The 12,289-nt window shown below is 40.8% G+C and overlaps 1 protein-coding gene across 2 annotated transcripts in view; it reads left to right on the plus strand.

The window, feature by feature from the left end:
- PCDH15 (protocadherin related 15) overlaps nt 1–12,289 on the plus strand; it is a 1,072,490-nt gene that overhangs the window by 553,579 nt on the left and 506,622 nt on the right. The window contains exon 1 of one of the 2 annotated variants that reach the window (XM_068951049.1): nt 8,209–8,229. The exons of the other annotated variant lie outside the window; for it this stretch is intronic. The gene's annotated coding sequence lies outside the window, so the exon portion shown is untranslated. Of the gene's footprint in view, nt 1–8,208; nt 8,230–12,289 lie in introns of those variants that run through there. 2 annotated transcript variants of the gene reach the window in all.

Here is a 12,289-nt window from a genome sequence, read left to right on the forward strand (position 1 = left end):
CTCTTCCCCCCCGCCCCCCCACCCCCCCCATTGCAAGGAATTGCAGCATATCTGAAAAGAAAAGGTCTGTACTTTAATCGTTTAATAGTGGTTAATAAGATAAAGTTTTAGTATGGATATCCTTTAGATTTGCATGGATGATGTGTATCCAGGAGTACTCTTAATTATCCAGACGTACAGTCAGTCTGCTTAAAAGCACGTAACACGCTGCACTCAGAGGTGGGAAGAAGGATGTTTCCGTTCTTAGACAAACAGTCTGTCCTTGTACTCTACAGGTGGTGTAGTATAATAAATGATTTCACAGCACGTTCCTAATTAGCTCGCAGTGATGGTACGGCACCAGAATTCACGAAGCCACGCAGTTGTTAGATAAAGCAGTAGGTCGTCCAGCCCCCAGATTTTACCAATCCGTATAAGTGCTCCAACCGCTAGGCTGTGTAATCTCACTTGGAATAACCTCAGAATACGTAGCAGAAAATACCCTCACCTGGAGTAGCCTAATGACTGATATATAGGGCAGGGAAAGCGTTTCCTAAACTTCAAGTAAAGTTCTTCTATGTATATGCTATTATATATATGTGTGTGTGTGTGTGTATATATATATATATATGTATATGACCCATCTGCACAGATAAAGTTTGAGAAGAATGAATGCTTGAACTGCTGTAGTACTTGGTAGATTTCTCTATAACTTTATTTCCCAAAATGTTTTCACTACATATCCTTAAAGGAGAAGGTTTAAATTTGGCTACACTGAATTTTTGATAACTAAGGGCTACTAAAGTAGCATTTAACAGGTAAGCATTGCAGTTGGTGACTACACTGAACGTGGACATGGCATGGAAGCTGAGAGTCCTATTTATCAAGGTGTATGAATCCCAATAGATACATATATGACTTTTGTTCTAGGAACAGGTGACTATTTACTTTTAAATTTGATTATGTCCTATTGAATTTGATGCCAGGAATTATTGGCAAATCTGTTGCATAACAGAGGATTAAAGGATCAAAGTATAACCCTCTGGCGCTAGAAGCTATTAATCTATTAAATGGGAATGAAGACTCATTATATTTCCCATATGTGTGTGTGTTAGAGAGAGCTGCAAGCCAGAATCTTATCTCCAAGTACCCTTGACCTGCAGGGCTTAGCATTAGGTCTCAGCTTCCAGTGCACTCCATTTTAATGCAAGTATGCCTTCATGTGTTAAGATGAAGGAAAATAAACTGATTCACTGCATCAGAGTATTAATGACTATTTCAAGAAAAGAGTGCTGTTTTGAATATTAATAGCAGTATTCAGTTGCTCCAGATCCTGAGGAACGCAGGAACGTTGGGACGTTTTTAAGGAACGTAAGGAAAATAAAATGCAGATTTTCAATGGAATGAATGATCCTTTTATTTTGGCAAGTATTTTTCACTGGACTTCTTAGGGAGAAGTTTTTTTTTTTAAATTCAGTTATCAGTGGCATTGTATTTTCTAAGCTAACATTGTGAGGGTTCCCAGTATTGTGAGGTTTAAACAAGCGTGCCACATATTTGAGTTTTCTGCTAATGTAAACAGTTCTGGATTAAATGTGTCACTGGCATTGAATTCTAGCCTCACCTACCTCAGCGTAAAACCAGTAAATCAGAATCAGCTTTATACTCCCTGTTTTCACTTATTATGTCTATACCTATTTCTTTGGTCATCGTAGCACTCTTTTTCTTAGATGGCACGTAGAAAGCACGTGACAGACGCAGCACACTGAGGCTGCAGTAGCTGAGCACGGTGCTGAGAGTACAAGGCCAGCTTTTCAGCCCTGGCTGCCTCTCTCTGCCTGAGCAAACTCTTGCAAGCGCAGAAGTCAGCTGCCGTTCTGTGTGCGTAGGAGAATCCTCTTGCTCAGATGTAGATACAGAGCGCAGGTCTAGCCTGGCATTTCCAGGCTAGAGCTTATAAATTAGCTTTTGCAGTAATTACTGAAACTAAAACTTGTAACGATACTAAGTTTTCATCAATATTCTACTAAAAATTCCATTTCCTGTGGTGATGCGGTAGGTGAAATGCCAAATGGGACAGTTGTGCTGGATAGCTATATATTTGCCATGAAACAGTGAGAAAGGAAGGTATTTAGCCAGCAGCGATATTCACCATGAAATTTACTGAAATACGTAATCAACTTAAATAAAATCAAGTTGCAGACAAACGCGGAAGAGAGATGCGCGCTGCATTTCTGCGCCTGACTCCGGAGCGCTCTCCCCATTAGGTTAGTTTTGCTATTTGAAAATCCAAGATTAAAAAAAAAACCCTCTTTAAACACACTTGGAAATAGCTGAAGTCAAGATCCACTCGATTTCACTGGGAAATCCAGGCATTTTACAAGGTGAGAATTAACAAAGGCAGAGTTATAAAGAGTTACGACAGGTTGCGGATTACTGGTATGTGACTACAGCTGCGCGTTAGCAACATCTGGGCGCGTTAGGTCCCATCTGTCGCTTGGGGGGATAAAGCATATTTTGCTTCTTCGGTGCCTTCTGCCTATCTCTGCCATATCCGGTACATACTGGGGAATTCAAAGCCATATTTTCTCTGCTTTCATCTTTACTATCTTTGCTCTCTCTGCAGTCTGATCTTAGAGAAAATTAACCTATTTTGTTAGTCTCCTCTGCCGTCTGCTGTGTGAACGCGCTCTTCCTTGTTGTGGGCTGTTCTTCCCTATCTAGGTCCTACGCAGTGGCTAACCTTTATTGGTGTATGCTTGTGATGAACACTTGGTCGGTCTTTCCCCCCCCTGATTATTGGGTTGTTTTTCAACTGCAGGGCAATACTCCAAACTGAAGTGATATCTGTTGGAATTAAGGAAACTGTTGTAGCTATTGCCTGGGAAAATGCAGCTTTTTGGCTATTTTAAATGTCTGGAAAATGCCGTAAGGAAACTTTCAGAAATGGATGGAGAAATGGAGTGCTCACAGAGAAATAATTTTGGGGCCTGATTGCCCTGTCTGCCTTATAAAATATTCCCCTTGATTTTTAGTTATACAGCTGACTTTGTGAGAAGTGTTGTGTTTAGCTATTACTCAGTTTCTGTCTTGGAAGACGCGATAGCATTTTTTGATCTTCAGCAGTGTCTCACCGTGGTCGAATGCAGTTGAAGTTTGGATATTTCAGCAGCTTGATTTTCTGTGTAAAAGCAGGAAATGTCTGATATGGAAATGTTGCTTACAAACACGGCTAGTCTGACTTGTGAGTTTTCCACACATCTATTTGCTGTGCTAAGAAAACATGCCAATTAACTGTAGTGGCACAAATATTTTAAACCATAATGAAAGAAACAAAACAAACCATGCACACTGATGGTTTGATATATACTTTTCCTAATTCTTATAAAATAAGAACGCTTTTTTCACGTTCTTAGAGAATTGTCAGAGTTCAGAGTCTGAATCTGGTTTCTCTAGTTGGTCATCTAAAGTATAGTGAGACCAAGAAGATGATGGGATGGGATGCTAATATTAGAGAATGCAGAATCCACACAAGGGTTTTGTAATTTCTCCGTCTTGTCTCTGAGATTTTTAGCTGATCACGTTCAGGCAGTGGACATGATCCTGCATCACATCATTTGGCTCTCAAAACTTCCACACTCTCACATGATTTCTGTTGCATTTCTAGTCATACTTTGTTTATGAGTGTGTGAAAGTAAAATGACTTGGACAAAAGACGGCAGGTCTGCTGCTTTGCTCCCATAAAGGCGTCGGTGTTGCGTGAGCGTGAGCTTTGCAGCCTGAACGCAAAGAGCCTCACAGTCGGACTGGGCAACTTGCAGCCGGAGAGCTTGAGGAGGGATTCAGCAGAGATGCCAGTATGAAATACTGCTTTTCCTGAGGCTGGTCGGGAATTTGTGTGTTCTGAGAAGTCCTCTTTTAAGTTCTACCTGGACGCAGTATCACCTACCAGCTGTCAGAGACCCGGCAGCTATTAGAGCTTGGTAACGCTGCAGCAGGATGCTTTTTCTCCATCTGCTCATAGCCTTGCCAGCTGAACAAACCAGCTTTCCACTGGCTCTGGGCACAGAAGCTTCCTCTGTGAGAGTAATTATAATTTATTTCAGGTCATTCACACGGTGTATGGAAATATTTAATGCCATCATTGCAGGGAAAAAATGGATTGATTGAAATTAAAGGAATTATTAAGCAGTGACAGTAGAGTGATTAAGTTTCCAAAATTCCAGAAGAAAGGTAGAGTAGTGTAGATAACAGATTATGAATACACGAAAATGAGGTAATTGCATCCCCATCATGTATTGCTTAATTTACTGGAAAATTTGTGGAAGAAAAACAGGTTTAAATAAATCATTTTCCTGAGACTCTTTCATGGCAAAGCTGTGAATCCCAGAGAAATGAGCAGAATGTCCCAGAGTGATGTTTTAACTGCCTGTGAGACACCCTTTCCTATACAGTAAGGTCATGAGAGAAAAACATAAAAAGTAACATTAATAAACAGAAGAAAATTTTAAAGCTTTTCAAGTACACTTGGTATATCAGCGCTGATAGCGTGAAACTTTCTGCGTGTTATGACTCTGACTTCATAAACAGCACGGCAGTGTTCATTTATTACCATGAGGTGGTTCAAAACACAGCCTATAGCTATTAAGATGAAAATTGCTCTGTTGAATAAGACTATATTATTGCTTCCGGATATCTTTTAGAACCAGAACCCCAAAAGTTAATCATGGTTAACAAAGAATCCAAACATTAATGCTGTCACCTGAATAATTGACTTTTGACATATAGCTGTTTCAGAAGATTAATTGCGATGTTCAGCCAGCACAAATACTCTCTGCCAAAAACAGCATGCAGTTAAAATGGAAAATAATTAAACGATCAATATTTGATCCAGAAATGCCTCATACTTTATCTTTAATTTTGCAAATGGTTGGTAGGAAGGCAGCTGCACAGCAGGATTACTTCAGGGGACCTTCTGTGGCGTGCCAGGCAAAGGAGGAAGGCCAGGGGAGAAAAACACTGACCAATCAATCAGCTGCGTTTTTGCAATGAGAGAAGAAGATAATCTTAAAAAATAATTAATGGGTAAAATGGGTAAAACAATTAATAGTTTTCGGGTAATCCCATTCCTAACCACATTAAATTCAGTCTTAAATTCTGGACCGTGGAGAGGCAGATCCATCATTCAGGTTCACAGGCCATTCAAAGGGTTTGATTTCTAGTAATGAAAGCACTGGCATTGAATAAGTAAGCACAGCTTTTTAAATGGCTATTTTTCTTAGAAACATAATGTTTAAACAACGTATACGTTTGGGTTACTAATTAAAGCTAAATTATGTGTCTTCCAATAAATTGTCAGTGCTGGTGACCCTTTGTTCTCGTTTGGTCTGCTGTTTTCATTCACCTTCAGGCCTGCCTCAAGGGCTGCTCGTACAATAAATGTGAATTTATGTGATCAGACCAAGTTTCTGACAATGAAACGGGTACAGGAGGAATGTTGTGAAATCCTGTCTGGTACCAAGTGTTTTGATTTCTCTGTGAGCAAGGAAAACTGCTTCTGTTTTCTTGCGGGCTATGTGTATGTTTTAGTAGTATTTTCCCCCCCCCCCCCCCACCAAATCTGTGGATGAAGCGACCGGATTAACTTCATGTTTGCCTGCAACATCGTATTAATTTCCATCTTGGTAGTGTCACCAAACTCGGTGGCCTCTGCCTGCTTGCTTGTTGCAGTAAGTCTGGCTAGCTGCTGGGCGTTAGATGGTCTGTGGAAGCGTAATGATAGCACTATTTTCTCTGTGGCCAGCTTGCTCTGGGATTCTAGCGGAGGTTCAAAGCCGTAAGCACTCGTGAGATTTCCTTTGTGTACGTGTCTGTGCAATTTTTGCCGGTATCCTGTTCCAAACGTCTTTCCAGCGGGCTTTGGGGTCTCGTGGTTATTTGAAAACTGTGAAAGAACCACCTGTGCGGAGAATTTTGTTTTTGTTTTTTTAATTATCAGTGAAAGCCTTGCTGCTGCCTTTCAAAGAAACGTAGCATTGCGTTTTCATAGAAAATGTAGCATTAAATTGCAGATGTCATGGATGAAAGCACTGTAACTGCAAGAGAAAAGATTTGACATGCAAATATGTTAGGATCTAATTCCGTTCTTGCTGAAGTCGATGGGAATTGTAAAATTGACTTCAAATGGAAACGGGAGCAAACTCACGACGTTGAAGTTAAAAATGTGAGGGCCTTGCAGTTTAATCAGAAATGCACACTACTCTTGTGAAGCCAATTAGATTTAAAAAGCAGCATTGCTTAAAAGTTACTCATTTCAGTTATTGTCGTCATGAAGTGCAGTACAGTACTGCAGAGGAGTTACCTTCTGCTGGTTCGGAGGCGGCGCAGATTTGGTCCTGAGCAGCAGCGGGCAGTCTCAGCTGCCCTGGCGCAGTTAAGCGGTTCCCACTGGGGTAACAGCGGTGTTCCTGGACCTGTAGTTGGCTGCCGGAGGCCTTTAATCATCTCCTGGATTAACAGGATTCAAAGGTGTTTCATTGACTTAAGTAGGAATCTTAAGAAAGATGGAGGAAGGTTTGTGTATCACAGGCGCCTTCTGAAAACACCTTTGACTTATGATTGAGTGAAGCACAGATGTAACTTTTTTTTTTTACAGTTGTTTTTCTCTTAATGGAGCAATTTCAAATAGGTGTTTAGATCACTCAACAATGTGTATGTGCATCAATAAAGAGGGATATTTTTGTGTATTATGAGTTGTTTGATACTTGAATTTAAATTTAGTCGTTTTCCTTATATATGTAAACATACATAGCTGTGCTGTAACGTTCTGATCATGTTAATGCAGCCGTTGTTTTGGAAAAGTATGAGTTTATCAGTGCTTTGAGGAGCAGTAGCAGTAATAAAAGTTGAGGTTTTAATTGAAAGGTGTCTTTTTTTTTTCTGCAAATTTCTGTGCGAGTTTAACACTGTGTTTGAATATTAGGTATTACTTTGTGCAGGTGCAAAAATGCTTCCCCTTACAGAAGGTATTCAAACTAAGTGAAGTAAGGATTGGAGGTAAATCCCTATAGATCTGCAGACTTGCAAGACCTTGTGTGTAGTGCCATTGCTCTTTTAAAGCTGCTAAACTTTAACTGAAGCCTTTTATTCCTGAAGACATCACTTGGATGAACTTTCAAAACCACTGTTAAACCTGCAGCGTATTTACTACCAGAGACTGATAGGCTTTTCTTTGCCCAGAAAGTTGAGCGCTGCTTCTTAAAGCAATGATAAAATGTAGAAACTGCCTTTGAAAGACCTAAGATACACGCTCGGAGACTGAAGATAAATTCTCTATCTCTGCTTTTTCAACCTCCTTTTCTCCTTAACAATCCTTTCGTTAGATTGTCCTCAATAGCCCAGTATATCCCCTGTGTTCATAGCAAGATACAGTGGTGTTAATAGGGGAGACAGTTGGATTTGTCTCACTTTTATGCACCGCATAAAAGCTGAGGCTGCCGCTTCAATGTGATGGCCATTCCTTCTGAAACGCCGTACTCTGTTAAGGGCAGTGTGAGGTAATGTATTTCGGGTTAAAATTACGTAAATAAGAGCCTTTGTGTGTGTTTCTTGCACAGACAGTACTGAATATTACTGTATCTCTAGGTGAACGTTTTTCCGTTTCTCTACATTGTGTCTTAGGTCCTCTCTGTTAAGACACTAACATGTTTTTTTAAAATGAAATATTTCTTCGTATGCCTTGTTGAATAACAAAGGCAATTAATATGAAGATTCTACAGCTTGGTGTATTTATTACATTTTTACTCACTCAAAAAAGTGATTATTTAAAAAAAAAAAAAAAAAAACAACTTCCAGAAGTACTAAGGGATCATTTACTAGTTAAAAAAAAAAAAAGAGAGTTTGTTGAATTATAGAGGCAAATTTTGTGCCAGCATAATAAAGTTGATTCCTTTGGAGTTGACCTTTGTGTAAAAAAGATCCAGACGCTGTCAAATGAATAGGCTCTGTGGATTTTAGCCTCTCATATTCAGGCATGACTGTGAAATGTGTCTGTTTGCTTTTGCATACTCTGGCCTTTCCTTTTCCAGGAAAACACGAGTCTGCCGCTGTTCTTCCCGGAGGTGCATCACAGAAAAACCCTTGCTGAAGAAACTTGATTTACTAGGGCGTTACGTGAGAGTGCGCTCCGTGGCAGGCGCGAACCAGGGACGAGGTGCTGAGTAACGGTGTTTCCTTGTGCCGTCCTGAGCGGTGCGTTCTTTTTAAACTAGAGAAAATACGGATTGTAACTATGGTAGTGTTGGATATTAAGGAATGCAGGTCTCTGCTCCAACTGAAAGCCTGTTAAATTTACTCTCAAACTTGTCAGTGATCAGTGCACAATCTGTTGACGCGGACAGTATGAAAAATTAATGACCATCTTCGTAAATACCAACTTGTATGATTGTGGTTAAAGTAGGGTTTTGGTAAATTATAATTTCCTGAGGGGAAAAATAAATAAGATTTGCTTCATAAAATCAAACTCATTATCCACATTTGAAATCATCCCCTAAGCGTACTTGGAATTTATATTTTAAAACAACTGACTTAGCAAAACAGATAAAGCGTTCAGATACATCGAGCTGCTGCTAAATGTTAAAATGCACTTTCAAAAGATCGTGGACTAAGGAAACTTTTGATGGGATCTCAGATTTGCAGCATTTTTGAATGTCGCAGATGATCTAGAACATGATAACGCTGACTTTTTCATTTTGAGATTATGAGAATTTCTCTGTGGTTTTTTTTTTTTTTTTAATACCAAAATGAAAAGAGATTTGACTGAACCTTGAAATATGCCACATCCAATTCAGCAATATTTTTATACTTGTCTCTTTAAAGTGCTTCCCTCCTGTGTTCCTTACATGAAAGCGGGATACAGATCTGGAGCAGGTTTTCAGGTTTCACCACAGCAAGTGAACAGCCCGCCTCCACTCTCTTGCGCTGCGAAGAGTCCGAGAATATGGAGATGGTTCTTGGCTGCTCTTAAGCGAGGGTTTGTTACACAAAGACGTTAAATTCTCTCTGATAAGAGTTTCTCGTGAACGTTAATTCTGGGCTTTCAGCATTTTGTTGTTGCTGCTGTCAATAGCAAATGCTCTTTGGGGGAAGGGTACAGAAATCTTGTCGCTGCAAAACCAGTGCAAAACAACAAAACTGATTTTTGGTGGTGCACACAAAAGCTTGCGGGCGACAGTTACCACCCTTTGTCAGGAGTGCTGCCAGAGCCCTGCTAAAGGGCTGTGCGCCATGTGAAAAGGAAGAGCAGCTCCTTTATTTTTTCCCTGCTTTATCCGTTAACTTCTTGTTTGCTTTTGGCCTGAAGTATTATTTGAATTTCTTACAGAAATCTGTTTTCCACATCAGAATTGAGATTTCCCTTTAAGAAATTTTGTCTTGCTGTTTAATGGGAAAACATTTTTAGTGAGACTACTGTACGCATGAGACATTTCAGCTAGCCCCACAGATAAGCTTGGGAACGGCCTCCTATACGGTTGTATATGCAGAGCCGGCAGGGTGCCTCACCTTTCTTTAACTTCCGTAGCGCTTTTGCTTTCCTTTTGGAAAACTTGTTGAAAAGACTTCCAAGAGACTGTTTTAGTATACCTGGATGACTTTAGCCAGTGGTTGTTTGATTTCTCCCTGTTTTGCCCTCTCCAGTATATAGGGAAGGTGACAGCCCTGGTGCGAAGGCTTGTTGCCCTCCTGGAGCTGCGGAGTCCCAAGGAATCCGCCTGCTCAGGTTTGGCTGGCTTGCTCCGCCGGGGAAGAGGATGATGCAGTAATTCTGTCTGAAAGGAAAAGGAACCTGCCCCAAGCGTGACGTTTTTGTAAATACTCTGAAATGACACGTTCAGATTTTTCTCTCTCTCTTTAAAAACAAACCATATAGTTGGCTGGAGGATTTTACTTTAAGCTCTCAGAGGGTGCACCGTTTGCGTACTTATGGCCTACTTGTTTCGTAGCTTGTGCAGAATCCTCCACAACGTTACATTTTCTACCAAGCTGTCATATTTACACAAGGAAGCTCTGATCCCCTCTTCTCCTCTATGTATAACACCACCATGGGCCTCGCCTCTTTGCGTTTCTAGAAGAATGTGCTGGCTAAAATAGATTATGGTGAAACACTTGCCAGCAATGACGTTTTGATCATCTTGATATTTGGAACGTGTTTCATACAGCTCCAAGATCTTGAGTGCTCTCCTCTTCCCGATAGCTGAAGCGAATAAGGACAACTATTGAGTTTCCTCTTTCTTTCCTTTGCCCCCTTCCTCTTTCTTTCTTTCCTTTGCCCCCTTCCTCTTTCCCAAATCTGTCATTCCGGGTTGGTTTGCTTTTTTAAATCTGCTTGTTTTTTATTATAACCTTTTAGAGACTGTGATTGCTGCATCAGAGCTGCATTGGTGCACTGCCTATAACAGATACACACACTATTAACGTCTGTGATTATTTTCTTTTGTATGAACAGGTTTGACAAACGTAGCTGAGTTGTGAGGGAGTATGTAATTCACAGGGAATACAGAAATGCTTGCAATTAAAGATATTTACAAAAATCCAATTTGCTAATAAGCGGGAAAGCCCACACCATTTTTATGTAAAGCACAGAAAATATTCCATGCTAAACAGGTCAGATCTGAAAGGCACTGTAGACTGTTTGGCACTGTGGAGCTATATACATTTAGCTGCGTATCACAAGTGGCTCTCATAGGATACCAGCGTAATTACTTCTTAAAAGACAGTCAACAATGTTTGAAGCATCTTCTCGTTTGACATCAGTGATGGGTTTTAATTGTGAAAGACAGAACTGGGGATCATGTCAAGAAACAATGCCTACATTAATTTTAATATTTCACCACGTGGGGTGCAGTCTTCCCAGCATCTTGACACTATGATTTAATGAACATGAAGGGTCTGGTGCATCACTTGGCTATGTAATCGTGACTTTGAAGCAGTACAGCTGGATCAGGGAAAAGCAGCACTCTAAAATGTGAGAGTTGGTCTTCATTCAGAGCTGACCCCTGTTAGTAATGACAACGTGACGGTCCATACTGTTGTTTTATCCTACTTTCACCTTGTGCTTTTTAAGGTCCTTGAGGATGTCAACTTTCCCTGTCCTATTGTCTTCTTTTAGGCACTATTTTTATAAAAGAAAAAATTATTATAGTTTAAAAAAAAAAAAAAAAGCCCCGTAACATAAAAAAAAGTCACATAAGCTATGTTTCTGTATGTTAAGTATATGATGATTGACTAGCAAAAATAGGAGTTTTGACAGTGATGTAAACTGATAAAAACAATTTATTGTATGTTCATTAGACCTGGTGCTAATAAAGCTGAACTCGGGTGCCCTTAATAGTGCTTGGGTAAAATTATCTTTATTTTATACTTTCTCCGTGTATCTAATCGCTAATTTCTGCACGTTTCTTGGAGGGGGTCCATGTGATTTTGAAGTCCTCTGCATTGTTTTTAATTGGATCTGTGTTTTTGCTTGCTTGTCTGTTTGTTTTGACACGCTGCCTCGGTGTTGTACAATTAATTTGGCAGTGGGCTGAGTTCTGTCCTCAGAATTTGTGGCCAGCAGAAGCGATGGCTGTACACACAAACAAAGTTTATGATCGCACACTCCTTGGGGATGGGAGTAGCGCGCGCACACAAGGCCAGCCTAATCTTGTTAATTAGGGCTGAGGGGGAGGGAAACATACCCTGATGACAGGTCTTCCATTTTTAACGTTTATCCCATTCTGTGGGGGTGTGTGTGTGTTTGTTTTTCGCATGTGAACCTTGTGCTGGGGAATGAGCAGGCAGGGTGATGCCGCAGCTGGAAAAACACCTCATTTTTCTTCTCCAGGTTACAGGCATTACTAATAAAAAATCTCCCACCCTTCTCCTGGCCCCAGAACGCTTTGTCTGAAGTCCCTCAGGCCTCCAAGGAGTGCTTTTCATTGAATGTGTAAATAGATAGGTAGATTTAGATGGAGCAGTGACACACTGCTTTAAGGGGTAGCTGCTACAGGGAGTCAGGAGGCAGTGGTGGTGGGTTGGCCTGCTTGTAGCAGGAGTCTCTCTTCTGTGGTTGGTGGGCAGCGGATGAACTGCAGAAGGCTTCCCCGTGGATCCTGAGGTATGTCGATGCGCTTAGGAATGTGCGGTCCCGTGTGCGGTCCAGGATGGGGGTTGGTTTCTCTGAACCACAGGCATTTTTCTGGGCTTTCAAGGCTCCCCTTCAGACAGCGCTTGCATAACCATGAACTGAAGCGCTAACCTGGAGAGCAGCGGC

This window comes from Struthio camelus, chromosome 7 (assembly GCF_040807025.1).
Source record: "Struthio camelus isolate bStrCam1 chromosome 7, bStrCam1.hap1, whole genome shotgun sequence".
NCBI lineage: Eukaryota > Metazoa > Chordata > Aves > Struthioniformes > Struthionidae > Struthio > Struthio camelus.